The 14,896-nt window shown below is 44.5% G+C and overlaps 1 protein-coding gene across 1 annotated transcript in view; it reads right to left on the reverse strand.

The window, feature by feature from the left end:
* LOC147722959 (dynein axonemal heavy chain 5-like) overlaps positions 1-14,896 on the reverse strand; it is a 1,378,573-nt gene that overhangs the window by 241,550 nt on the left and 1,122,127 nt on the right. The gene's annotated exons all lie outside the window — the stretch shown is intronic.

The raw sequence follows: 14,896 nt of genomic DNA on the forward strand, positions 1-14,896 counted from the left end.
TGCAGGTCATTAGTGATACATTTCTCTGACATGCAAAGCGGGCCCCAAGATGGTCGCTATCGCCTACTAGCTGTCGCTAACTGGTGTTAGCAACAGCTAGGTCATAGGGAGATAATTTTATCTCTGCTTTCTTGGCTTTTAAAGCCAAAAAAGCTGATATAAACCCCCTTGATAATATGCCCCACAGTGTTTTGTAAAATAACCATCGTTTAAGACCTTCAAAACAGAGACGAGAGTGTGTGTGTTTTTGTCTGAGTGAGTATTTACAGATCCTAGCTGAAATCCGACAGACCAATTATACACAAATAAAAGTTCCTGTACCCAACTATTTATTAAATAATACGTTTATTATTGGGTGTAACAACCCCCCCCTGAAGCTACACCCCTACCCACATGTAGAGAGCAACTTTGCTGGTTCCAATGTGAGTAGTGTTTCCAGGCGGCATTAGCAGATGGCCCTGAAACTCACTGGGCTGTGGTGGAGATCTGAAACACACAGTGGAGTACCGAGCACCATAATCGGAGAGTAGCTGCTCACAGCCCATAGCTCCATGAAGATGATACTCCTGTGCGCCCCGTGCATGAAGCCATTAGGTTAGTATCTCAATCAATTTGCGTCACAAGATATCCCAGTTTCAAGGATTTGAAATTCAAACTATAAACAGTGAGACACAGCATGATTCCAGGCCCCATAACTACAACAAACACTCACAAAGTAAACTGTGCTGTACTAGTACAGTGCTGACACATTCGATAATCAGTACTATGTTTCAGTGTAAACTTCCTAGTTAGAGCAATCAGCTGGTATTCACCAACAGCAGATGACGAGTCTTTATTTTTGCAAGAGGACAGCGATCTTTGTTGCTCTCAGTTTCTTTCTGAAAAGCACAGAGGTTGTGATCAGGTTGTGATCACAAACAATACGTACTGTGTGCAGTGTGAGCGCTGGTTTTGCACCTATGGGTCTTGTGTGATATTGTGTTGCTTTTAGTTTGTAAGCTGTAGAGTATTTGGTTCTTCTTGCACTCTACATAGGTCTAAATATCTAAGCAGAGATTGAAGTGTTGTTATTTTATCAAACAAATAATAGGAGTGGTTGAACAATCTGTAGTCACCGCACGTGTTATAACCGTGTTGCACAATTTTTAGTTTACGCTATCACAACGCCACATTTGAGGTAGGCCCACTGAGCTACACCAAAGAGTCAAAGAACCTTAGGAGGCCACATTAAAATGGGAGTGATGCATGAAGGTGGGTTGTTGGGAGCATGCGCAATCGCCTCTTTGATGTTGTTCAGTTATCACTGCCTCGTCAAGTACTGGAGGTAAAGTCGGATGGATGCGAGGTATTTGTACAGCACACTGTATGGAGTGAACTTTCTCCAGGTGCCAACTGTGAGGTAATGCGGGATATTTGTTCTAACAATGACCATAATATTTTATTTAGTTATGTGTAGATCAATGTTTATAGCAAAATCTATTGTTACCACTGGGGTGGTTGTTTTTCGATTGGTGTTTGCTATTGTGAACGTTGATATATTGAGAGAGGATGATCAGCTGGTGTTTGGAGATGGCAAATAATGTGTCTGTTTAGATGCTCTTTCGGCTCAATACATTTTCATCAGCCCATATTTTAACAAACAGGAGAAGGCTATACAAAGTGAACTATATATGCGACGATGCACATAGAAATGCAAAAGCTAATTGTGATCGAGGGAGTTCTCTGTGTATTATGAGTCAGGGTTTTGTACACTGGATTATAAGTGTGGTCATGGAAGGTAAAACTGTAGACTCTTGGGATACGAAGCACTCCTGGGTCTTATCTGGATTTATAATTATCTTTAAAACATGTAAAATGTTGCCTGCCACAATTAACAGTAATCAACTGGTGACAGTTTCGATATCAGGATATTCAGTTTTTCATGTGACCAGGAAGTGTGGCCGATGGTACAACCTACTAGTGAGGGAGTCGCAGCCCACGACAGACTGGTCCGTTCGCTGTAGGTGCACTGCTCTACCTCTGCATCCCCCACCATTCAAAGCGGGGCCTGCGGCCCAAGTTTAATCTGCACGTGGAGCACGATGGGCAGCTTCCTTCAAGCCGCAGCTGGGTGCATTGGCTTGTGGCCATCACAGTTGATATAGGGCCTGCGTGCCAGCCACTGCCCGCTCTCATTACTCTCCAGACTTGTGCTGCATTCCCAGGGCCTCTGTTGAGAGGCCTGTGCATGGACTTGGACAGGTCTCTTTATTGTGTGGCATCCCATTGGCTGGTCGAGTGTGCATGTTTACTTCCCTGCCCCATTGGTGGGGTCTCCAAGACCAGCAATAGGATCACGCTGTTGGCTCCCAGCTGTCAGCCTTATGACTCCGCAAGCAGATGACAATGATAAGCATCCAACAACCTTGTGCCCACTGGTGACCGTCCTCTTCTCCATCCTCATGGCTCGTAGGACCACCTGACGTGAGCCCTGGAGATCATCAGAGCTTGATGCTGGCTGCGCCCCTTGGGGGTGGGCAGGGTTTCTGGCCATCCCTGTGCTTAGCACTCTTGGCCCAGCTCACCCTGCTTCTCCTACCATGGCCATGAATGACCTTAAACAACCTTGACTGACCTTAGACACCCGCTGAGGGTCCACAGCCCAGGTCAGGCTGGATGCAGGTCAGGAGACCGGGCTTCCTGATATTCTGGTTGCGGTAGAGACCTGAAACTTATTGTTCCAGGTGCGCACCAGTATTCAGCAGATCAACGCAAGCTGGACACTTACGCCATTCGTCTCGACTGTATACAGGCCAGCATAGACAATCATGACGACCTCATTAGGGACGAAGAGGGCAGGATCTCAAGTTGAATCAGATGGAATAAGTTGACTACGGACATCCCATAATAATAGCCGTGGCATGAACTGCCCGCAGATCATGTCTTTCCCTGCTCAATACCTGGATCTACTATAAAAGGCAGGTTTTGCTAAGAATTATCTAACGCTTACCACAGGCTAGAAAAAGAAATGCCCAGCCGAATGAGGAGGGTAAAAACTCGTTCTTTTTTTCTTGATTATGTGCTCATATGCTGCAGATTATCAACTAAATATGTAACGGTTTAATTCAGGCATAACATACAGGGAAATATACCTTGTTGGATAAATTAATACTTGTTCTTAAACACATGAATGACAAACGCGGGTGCTGTTTCAAGGGTTTTGTTCCTGCTCCAGGTTTGTGCTCAACCGCCTCTTGGAAAAATTTCTAGTTCAATTATTTTTTTATCAGAATGATTCATAGGGTTTTTAATAAGCAAAGTGTTCAGCTTTATGATCAGCCTTTGCTCATATTTCATTTTTGAATCTCCTGCCTGGAGGGTATTTGCCAGATGTATGGGATGCATTTACATACCGCCAATATATGAGCATAATGCAAAGCTTATCAGTTAGACTTTCAAAAATGAAACCATGAATAAAGCACTGAGAAGGCAAACTTTGTTTTTTGTGCGCTCGTTCTATTTGCTGACTGGACATACTTTACATCTTTGTGCACTGTTGCTTTTCGATTTAAGGCTCATAGTTTATTTTTATTACTTCAAGCAATATCATATTTATTCATAGATTTATTATCTGTATAAGAATTTACCACGATATAAGGTGAAACCACAGAGCAAGATTAGTTGACTGCTGCAATGCAGTAGTGTTTGATTAGCATTTTTTAAATATTATTATTATCCGTGATTACCGTACATTTGAAGGTTTAGTCAAGGATTGACACTGTTATTATTTGGAGCTTATTTTGAGCACTGTTGGCCATTATTATACAGCCTCATGCGGAATTCGGTTGCAGGGTTAATTCCATGAAGGATTCACTGATCAAATGGAAAGTTTATCAAAGGCCTTTAATACATTGTTTTAGCATTTTACCTGTGTGCCACTCATATACGAAGTTTCGAGCCTTTATACAACAAAAGGGTTCATGAATAATTATTAATTTGTTAATGTGAGCATAGGTAGCATGATATTCGTATGTGTATCTGTTCTCCGGAGTATTCACCGTCGACATTTGTTAGATGTGCTGGAGATGTAAATCTATCGTCTTCCCTTTCGGGGTTGTGTAGCCATTGTAGATGCATTATTTGCCAGAAAACATATTGTCAGTCACCAAACCATATTTTGGAGACAGTATTGAGAAGAGTTTAGTCCGGAACATAAGACACACGGCCTCTGTGCTACACTTCTCCGAGCATGTAACGTGTAATAATGTATTATATACAGGCTTAATTTAGGTATGACAAATAGGGGAATGACAAATTCGAGTTAAATTTCTATTTTCAGAGAGAGCGTCGCCGGTTGCCAATCAAGGTGGCTGCCTAGTTCCGGGCCTCCTCTCCTCAGCCTGACAAATCCTTCAAAAAATCCTGTCTACAAGCCCGTTGGCGCAACCTATGGGTGAGGGAGACATAGCTCACCCCGGCCTGCTCTGTTTGCTGCAGCCATGCCTACTCCGCCTCTGCATCACCCACCATCCAAAGTGGGGCCTGCAGCCAGAGTTCAAACTGCACATGGTGCACGGCACGTGGCTTTCAACGAGTCGTGGCTGCGTGGATTGGCCATCACAGATGGTACCGGACCCCTGAGCCGACAGGTTCCCGCTCTCATTACTCTCATGACCTGTGTTGTCTTTCCAGGGCTATTTCCTCATGGGAAGGGCTGAGCGTGGACGCCGACGGGTCTCTTCATTGTGTGGTGGCCCACTGTCCAATTTGGTGTGTTTGTTTACTGCCCTTCCCCCTCGGTGGGGCCTCCAAGCACAGTGGCAGGATTGTGCTGTTGGCTTGCAGCTGTTGGCCCGTTAGGGATGATGACCATCTGCACACAACAACAACCTTGTGACCGCTGGTGCCCGTCCTCCTCGTTGCCTTCGTGGCTCATGTGGCTGCCTGACAAGGGCCCTAGGGATTATCTGAACTTTCAGCTGCTGCCGACTGCACCATTGGGGGAGACAGGGTTTCTGACCCACCCCCTGTGTCTGGCACCTTTGGCCCAATTTTCCTGACTCTCTTACCACTGGCAAGCACGACCCCAAAAAACTTTGGCTGACCTTTGAAACCTGCAGATGGTCCAGGGCCCAGGTCGGGGCTGATTCAAACCGAGCCTCCTGATATGGTGAATCGAGAGGACATCACTGGGCTCCAGTTCTCCTCCCCATGAGCCCCTATCTGACCGATTATTCCCCGCCTCTCCTATAAGGACATGGACATCCATGTCTACCCAGACTTTTCTGCATCGGTACCAGAGGCTAGAAGGGCCATCATCAGAGTTATAAAACTGCTCCGTGCCAATGAGATTTCCTACATAATGCTCTTCCCGGCCAAACAGAGGCTTCAGCTAGGTTGGCGCGCCATGTTCTTCACATCACCTATGGAGTCCACGAGGGCTGTGATGGCATACCTTGGGGAGCAGTGGAGGAAGCAGCAAAGCACATCAGACTACTCCACGGATGTTGATGCATCTTCCAGAGACCTGTACGACGATGTGGAATAACTGTCACACTTTATTTTCCTTCTTTAGCATATCTCCCTTTCTCCTTCTCTTATTCATTCAGAGTCAACCTAATTGGTCCGGGTCCTACATCTTCTCTGATGTTCATTACTCCTATACTTGTTATTTACTTGTTTAGTTCTCCTTCATCTCCTATTCCTGGGTTCAGGGGAACCACTGACTTGCACTAAACTTGCTATATAAGTTGCTGTTCCTTTCCCCAAGTCATTTTTGTGACCTGTGTGTTTCTCGGCATAGCTTGAGGGCCCAGGAGGATGCAGCGGTGGTCCGTGCTGGTAAGAGCGGTAGGGGGAGGTGGGCGGGAGTCGACTGACAATGGAATAGGGAAAATTAAATAAAGAAATAATTCTGATTCCGTCATCTGTCGACTTCCACTCCCACCCCACCATGCTTACCTGCACAGAGCTGCTGGGTGGATGGCATTGATCCACTTCTCCTGTGTGCTTAGCACTAATTGGGGAAAGCTTTGTATGTTGGGTATATTCACTGAGAGCTGGGGAAATCAGTGTGGAAGGGAGGTTGAGGGAATGTTTGGCACTGTTTGTGGTAGGTTTTTGTTTACATGTTGGCATCTCATTGTACTAGACCTAGGTCAACCTTATCCCACACACACATTCTAAATCCCAAAGGTTTGACACCTGCTTTGGAACCAACACCCCACACATATCCATACACACCTATTACACCCTATAAAATGAACATAGTTACCTGGAATGTTAGGAGCCTGAGAATCCCCAAGAAATACTGCTTGATCCATGCCTATCATGGCATTCAAAATGCATTGCTCAAGAAGATGCATACAGCTCCTAGAGAAACCCAACTGTTTGCTGACAAGTGGGGCCCAAGCAAGTACTTTACCTCTAACAATACATACTTATCTGGAGCAGTGATCTAAGTTAAAAGGTCACTTCCCAACACTGCAGACTTGTGTTATACCATTCACCTTTCCAGGTTGCTGCAAGGTTTCCCACTTACACTCATCAACTCCTATGCTCCGAATGTAGACACCTTAGAATTCTTTGACACTCCAGCCTGCCACTATTGTCCCCCTAATGAATCCCACATTATGAGTAGTGTTGATTTAAACATGGTCCTATTCTCTACTAACCCTCGGAGGGTGGGCAATGCAAACGCTATACACTTCCTCAAACAATTCATGTCCTCGGATGGTCTGATGGATGGATAGTGGGGGCTGAGTGATATCACCTCCATCTCCTTTACCTCCACGGTGCACGACTCACACTCCTATCCTACTTTGACTTTGGGCTACTCTCAACTGGCTGCGTGACATTGACTACAAGCCACATACTCCCTGAGACCACTCCCCATTACTATTTCATATCCAGATTCCATGCCCAAGTGTGTCCTACAAACCGTGGTGCTTTCCCCTAGTCACTTTGGTGGATTCAGTTTTTAAAGCAGACATGGCACTGGGTACTTAGACACTTTTCACAGCAAAAAGGTGGGCTCTGTCCCCTTCTACTTGATGGTTTGGTGGATTTTTAAAGTGTATATCCATGGGATTTCTCTTTATAAATAGTCTGGCATCCTTAAATACCTTCAGGCACAACTTAATTCTCTTGAAACCCAACTGACTACTGCTCAATGTTAGTATGAATCCTCTTGTGACATCACTCTGCTGGCTGTTCTTGGGGAGCTACTTGTACAATATAGAGAGGCTGCAGATCCCAAGGTAGCCGATTTGGGAAAACACACTCTACTGACCAAATTGAGAACTTTCTCAATGATATCACCATGGCGTGAGTGGAGGGTGGGAAAGAGGGAGTCCCTCAAGACAATATTAACACTACATCCAGTTCTCCAGAACATATATAGCTATTCAGGTGGCAAGGAGACTGGTTTGGACAGTTTGAACGTCAGATTCTACAAAGAGTCCAATAACATCCCCCTCCTCCCCCCAGCTCCTGGAGCTCTATCGTTCAGCCGTAGTGGCCAGAACCCTCCTCTCCACTGCCAAAAATGCCCTTATTTCTCTTATCCTAAAGCTAGGAAAGAACCTCATCAATACATTAATCTAAGACAGTAAAATCTTTGACTGAATCCTAGCTCATCAGCTCCACTCATTAATGCCCAACTTAGTTAGTCTGGATCAGTCTGGCTTTTAACCAAGCTGAGCCACCTCTGATAACCTCCGTACATTACTCTCCAGGATATAGCGACTAAAGCCTGAGGCTTAGGTAATCTCAGAGTTCCTTGATGCAGAGAAAGCTTTTAACTCTCTGCAACAGCCCTTTTTGTTTGCGGACCTTTGTTGGATGGCCCTTGGACATTAATTCCTTGACATGATGAAACTGCTCTACAGGGACGCAAGTACCTGAGTCATGGTCAACGGCTGCCTCACAAGGCTGCTCATGATCCGCAGGTGCACGCACCAGAGCTGTTCTCTGTTGTTGCTGTTGTTTGCTTTAGCCATCGAGCTTCTCACCTCCATGCTTCAAGAAAACCTCTTCGTAGGGGCCTATGATTTCCTATTCAGTAGTATCTTTTTGCACTTTATGCTGACAACGTGCTGTTCTTTTGTTAAGTACCCTGACTAATCTAAGCCCCATCATTCAAGACATCATCCACTTCAGCAACTTTGCCGGCTAATGTATTAACCAAAAAAAGTCTGAAATATTTCTGCTTACAGATGCTATGACCAAAGTCCCTCTGGATTTTGTGCTAACATGGAGACTTGACACATTTTGCTACCTTGGTATCTAGATTATGTGGTTTGTAAAGGTCTATGCTTCGTAATAACTATGACCCGGTGCTGGACGGCCTAGAGGCCTGGATGAAGATGTGGCTTACTTTTCCTCTATCCTTAGTATCCTATATAACCCTGGGCGAAGCACTACGCTACGCTCGCGGAGTTTGCGAAGTTTGCGCAACTTCGCACTACGCGAGCTGCACGTAGCACAGTGTGAACACGCGTAGTGCAGCGTAGCATAGTGCAGCGGTCATTTTTTGCTTGTTCGCGATCCTCAACGTCATGTGTGCGACCGCTGAGCAAGCAAAATGACATCCCAGCGAGATTCTCAACGCTGGGAGGTCAGGTTTCTCATTGTGAGGGGTTGCGCATGCTCGCGGTCCTATTCTCTACTAACCCTCGGAGGGTGGGCAATGCAAACGCTATACACTTTCTCAAACAATTCATGTCCTCGGATGGTCTGATGGATGGATAGTGGGGGCTGAGTGATATCACCTCCATCTCCTTTACCTCCACGGTGCACGACTCACACTCCTATCCTACTTTGACTTTGGGCTACTCTCAACTGGCTGCGTGACATTGACTACAAGCCACATACTCCCTGAGGGTGTGCACCTGTTTCAACGCATTTTTTACAACGCACTACTTTTACAACGCATCCATTACAACGCGGATACTGTTACAACTCATGTTTTTAAAACGCATTTTTTTACAACGCAGGTACCCTTACAACGCATACCATTACAACGTAAGTATTGGTAAGTATATGGTTATATTTTAAATGTTATATGTTTGGGGTTAAGGGGTATTTTTAGGGGTTAGGGTCAGTTTTGGGTTTTAGGGTTAAGGGGTATTTTTAGGGTTCAGGGTCAGTTTTGGGTTTTAGGGTAAAGGGGTATTTTTAGGGTTCAGGGTCAGTTTTGGGTTTTAGGGTAAAGGGGTATTTTTAGGGTTCAGGGTCAGTTTGGGGTTTTAGGGTAAAGGGGTATTTTTAGGGTTCAGGGTCAGTTTTGGGTTTTAGGGTAAAGGGGTATTTTTAGGGTTCAGGGTCAGATTTGGGTTTTAGGGTAAAGGGGTATTTTTAGGGTTCAGGGTCAGTTTTGGGTTTTAGGGTAAAGGGGTATTTTTAGGGTTCAGGGTCAGTTTTGGGTTTTAGGGTAAAGGGGTATTTTTAGGGTTCAGGGTCAGTTTTGGGTTTTAGGGTAAAGGGGTATTTTTAGGGTTCAGGGTCAGTTTTGGGTTTTAGGGTAAAGGGGTATTTTTAGGGTTCAGGGTCAGTTTTGGGTTTTAGGGTAAAGGGGTATTTTTAGGGTTCAGGGTCAGTTTTGGGTTTTAGGGTAAAGGGGTATTTTTAGGGTTCAGGGTCAGTTTTGGGTTTTAGGGTAAAGGGGTATTTTTAGGGTTCAGGGTCAGTTTTGGGTTTTAGGGTAAAGGGGTATTTTTAGGGTTCAGGGTCAGTTTTGGGTTTTAGGGTAAAGGGGTATTTTTAGGGTTCAGGGTCAGTTTTGGGTTTTAGGGTAAAGGGGTATTTTTAGGGTTCAGGGTCAGTTTTGGGTTTTTGGGTAAAGGTGTATTTTTAGGGTTCAGGGTCAGTTTTGGGTTTTAGGGTAAAGGGGTATTTTTAGGGTTCAGGGTCAGTTTTGGGTTTTTGGGTAAAGGGGTATTTTTAGGGTTCAGGGTCAGTTTTGGATTTTAGGGTAAAGGGGTATTTTTAGGGTTCAGGGTCAGTTTTGGGTTTTTGGGTAAAGGGGTATTTTTAGGGTTCAGGGTCAGTTTTGGGTTTTTGGGTAAAGGGGTATTTTTAGGGTTCAGGGTCAGTTTTGGGTTTTTGGGAAAAGGGTAAAAATAAATTAAATTTAATTTTAATTTAAATTATTTATTAGCAAATAAATTAAATTAAATTACTTTGCATTATTTTTGGGGTTGTGGGTCAGTTTTGAGTTTTTGGGGTACAGGGGTACAGGGTAAAAATAAAGTAACATTTATTTACATTAAAATTAATTTACGGAAATTAAATTATTTAAAATTACATTAAATTATATTTTTAAAATTAAGTTACTATTATATTATTCTAATTAATATATACTTACCAATACTTACGTTGTAATGGTCCGCGTTGTAAAGGTACCTGCGTTGTAAAAAAATGCGTTGTAAATACATGCGTTGTTACATGACCCGCGTTGTAAAAACTGCGTTGTAACAGTATGCGGAGTAAAAGTCCGCGTTGTTACATCATACATCCCTCCCTGAGACCACTCCCCATTACTATTTCATATCCAGATTCCATGCCCAAGTGTGTCCTACAAACCGTGGTGCTTTCCCCTAGTCACTTTGGTGGATTCAGTTTTTAAAGCAGACATGGCACTGGGTACTGAGACACTTTTCACAGCAAAAAGGTGGGCTCTGTCCCCTTCTACTTGATGGTTTGGTGGATTTTTAAAGTGTATATCCATGGGATTTCTCTTTATAAATAGTCTGGCATCCTTAAATACCTTCAGGCACAACTTAATTCTCTTGAAACCCAACTGACTACTGCTCAATGTTAGTATGAATCCTCTTGTGACATCACTCTGCTGGCTGTTCTTGGGGAGCTACTTGTACAATATAGAGAGGCTGCAGATCCCAAGGTAGCCGATTTGGGAAAACACACTCTACTGACCAAATTGAGACCTTTCTCAATGATATCACCATGGCGTGAGTGGAGGGTGGGAAAGAGGGAGTCCCTCAAGACAATATTAACACTACATCCAGTTCTCCAGAACATATATAGCTATTCAGGTGGCAAGGAGACTGGTTTGGACAGTTTGAACGTCAGATTCTACAAAGAGTCCAATAACATCCCCCTCCTCCCCCCAGCTCCTGGAGCTCTATCGTTCAGCCGTAGTGGCCAGAACCCTCCTCTCCACTGCCAAAAATGCCCTTATTTCTCTTATCCTAAAGCTAGGAAAGAACCTCATCAATACATTAATCTAAGACAGTAAAATCTTTGACTGAATCCTAGCTCATCAGCTCCACTCATTAATGCCCAACTTAGTTAGTCTGGATCAGTCTGGCTTTTAACCAAGCTGAGCCACCTCTGATAACCTCCGTACATTACTCTCCAGGATATAGCGACTAAAGCCTGAGGCTTAGGTAATCTCAGAGTTCCTTGATGCAGAGAAAGCTTTTAACTCTCTGCAACAGCCCTTTTTGTTTGCGGACCTTTGTTGGATGGCCCTTGGACATTAATTCCTTGACATGATGAAACTGCTCTACAGGGACGCAAGTACCTGAGTCATGGTCAACGGCTGCCTCACAAGGCTGCTCATGATCCGCAGGTGCACGCACCAGAGCTGTTCTCTGTTGTTGCTGTTGTTTGCTTTAGCCATCGAGCTTCTCACCTCCATGCTTCAAGAAAACCTCTTCGTAGGGGCCTATGATTTCCTATTCAGTAGTATCTTTTTGCACTTTATGCTGACAACGTGCTGTTCTTTTGTTAAGTACCCTGACTAATCTAAGCCCCATCATTCAAGACATCATCCACTTCAGCAACTTTGCCGGCTAATGTATTAACCAAAAAAAGTCTGAAATATTTCTGCTTACAGATGCTATGACCAAAGTCCCTCTGGATTTTGTGCTAACATGGAGACTTGACACATTTTGCTACCTTGGTATCTAGATTATGTGGTTTGTAAAGGTCTATGCTTCGTAATAACTATGACCCGGTGCTGGACGGCCTAGAGGCCTGGATGAAGATGTGGCTTACTTTTCCTCTATCCTTAGTATCCTATATAACCCTGGGCGAAGCACTACGCTACGCTCGCGGAGTTTGCGAAGTTTGCGCAACTTCGCACTACGCGAGCTGCACGTAGCACAGTGTGAACACGCGTAGTGCAGCGTAGCATAGTGCAGCGGTCATTTTTTGCTTGTTCGCGATCCTCAACGTCATGTGTGCGACCGCTGAGCAAGCAAAATGACATCCCAGCGAGATTCTCAACGCTGGGAGGTCAGGTTTCTCATTGTGAGGGGTTGCGCATGCTCGCGACTGCTCTCAATGAGAAACTACCAGTTCGCATTGAGAAAGCTGCCGCTCGAGTAATAATCTACTCGAGCAGCAGAAAACTACCGCTCGCACTGTGCAAGATGCCGTTTTCAATGATTGCACAGTGCCGGATGCTTGTCCGCACTGTGCAATCATTGAAAATGCATCTTGCACAGTGCGAACATGCTACTACGCAGCTCGCGTAGTGCTCTGTAAAGTTTGCGTAGTGCACAGTGCACTTCGCGAAGCTTCGCACAGCGCTACTTCGAGAACTACGCCCACCCCTATCCTATGTTTCCCAACCCACCTGGGAGAAAAAGGTTCATTCTTCTCTAAACAAAGCTGATGAGACTTGTCTGGGGCAGGAGGAATTCAAAGGTGAACTGGAAGAGACTCACACGTGACTATGAGAAAGGCAGTTTTCACTGTACCGGACTGAGGATGTTACTTTCTAGTAACCCAGGCACACTATGCCATTTACTGGATCAGCCCTGGGCTTACAGCCTTCCATCTTCTAATTTAGCATGATCAACCAGATAAGGGCCATCTTGATACTATACTTGCTTCACAACAACCACGCCTGGTAGTTATATTAAATCAGTCCACTGCACCCACTGGGCCTTGTGGACACTGGCAAAAAGCATGAGACTCCTGTCACTTTACTTTCCAAAAATACCTATCTCTGCCCCCTATATTTGACAGATCTGTTTGTGATCGGCTAGGGATTGTCGATGTGGGCAGTCGCTTTAGGAGGGAGTTTCTTTCCTTTGAGCAGTTTTGGTCCCTGGGCAAGATTAATGCGGTCTACATCCTCTCTTATTTTTGGATTCACCATACCGCGGCAGTGACCCAACGTCTTGCGTGAGCAGAGTTTCTACACTTGACATTGGGCTGTCCCCTAATCCATGCAAAAAGAACAATTGATGAACAGAATGCAGAAAAATGTCATACATTCACCCCAGTACCAAGATCTGGGCCTCAATTCATCATTTTGTTTGCTCCCCATACTATTCCAGTTTGAGCCCAGCCATATGCAAATCAGTCTTGACCCTGTGCCCAATGAAAATAGTCCAACCCGAACCGCCAGGCCAGGTGCTCTCTGGACTGGAAACAAGTATACCAGGCCCTGTTTCGGGGTTTTACCCCTCATCAGCCAGAATCGCTCAACTCTAGTGGCATGGAAAGCACAGGACCCACGTCTGGGCATACCCATCCCACTCAGGGTGACAAATGCAAAAAGAACAATTGATGGACAGAATGTAGAACAATGTCATACATTCGCCCCAGTACAGAGATCAGGACCTAAATCCATCGTCGGGCTGGACTGTTCCCATGAGGCACAGTGTCAAGACTGATTTGTATATAGCTGGCTCTGAACTGAGGAGGCGAAGTGAGCTAAAGTACGATGATGGAATCAACCCAGATCTGTGGCTGGGGGTGAGTGTCTGAAAAGTTTCAGTGCACCGTCCATCATCTTCTTGTGTTTGCTTTGTTCATCCTAAGTTGGCAGGGTATGCCCAGACATGGGTGGGTCCCTTGCTCACTTTGCCACTGGATTCAAGCTAGCCTGGCGGATGAGGGGTGTTACCCCGAAACTGGTCCCAGGTTGATCGTTTCTGGTTCAGGGAAGACCTGGCTTGCCAGTTTGGGCTGGACTGTTCCCATGAGGCACAGGGTCAAGACTGATTTGCATATAGCTGGGTCTGAACTGAGGTGGCAAACTGAGCTAAAGAAGGATGATAGATTCAACCAGGATCTGTGACTGGGGGTGAGTGTCTGAAAAGTTTCAGGGCTCTGTCCATCATCTCCTTTGTCTACAAGGTAGCAGATCTGGTTGACTTCTGTTAGCATATCCTTCCCACTAGGCTGTGTGTTTTGTTGTCACCTAACTCCAAAATTCAATAAAAGACTTTTTTTTTTAAAGTTTGTCCTTTAGGGAAAAATAGATGGGAAAGCAACAACTAGTTAATTCAAAAAGATTAGTCTTTAATTCCATTACAATTTAGTGAGACTAATATAGTATGTTGTATAGTCAAACACACCAAAACTGTTACGGTAAATCAAGGAAAATATTTGATGTTTCAAGATAAAAATTACCAAAACTTCAAATAAAAAAATAGTTTCTTGAGAAAAAATAGCTCATTGACAGCCAACAAAACAGAAACAAGAGATTGTGTTACTCTAAAATAGAAGACTGACAAAAATAAGTTTCACAAAAGTCAAACGTTATGGCCCGGTGGATAATGAGAGCTTGTGGACAGAGGACTCCTCAAGTGTATGGGTGATGAGGCACATGCTTTCTGATGCTGCTAAATTGCAACAAAAAAAATGGAAGCTCTCATTTTGGTAGCAGAAATTTCAATGTTGCATAATCCAAAATGGATGAAGTTCAGGAGAAGGGTTAGAATGTAAACGACATCAGTCCTCACTATCCTTTAAATAAATTATTCACATTTGACATACTCTGACAGCGACCACAGAAAAGGTGAAGGCCTTGATTATGAGTGCCTCTGTAAATGTTGACATCTGTGCAAATCCTAGTGTACAAGGTGTTGGAATTAAAAATCTGTCATTAACATCTGTCAAATGTGATGAAATTTACAAGGCGAAAATGGCCCTG

This window comes from Lissotriton vulgaris, chromosome 4_1 (genome assembly GCF_964263255.1).
Source record: "Lissotriton vulgaris chromosome 4_1, aLisVul1.2, whole genome shotgun sequence".
Taxonomy (NCBI): Eukaryota; Metazoa; Chordata; class Amphibia; order Caudata; family Salamandridae; genus Lissotriton; species Lissotriton vulgaris.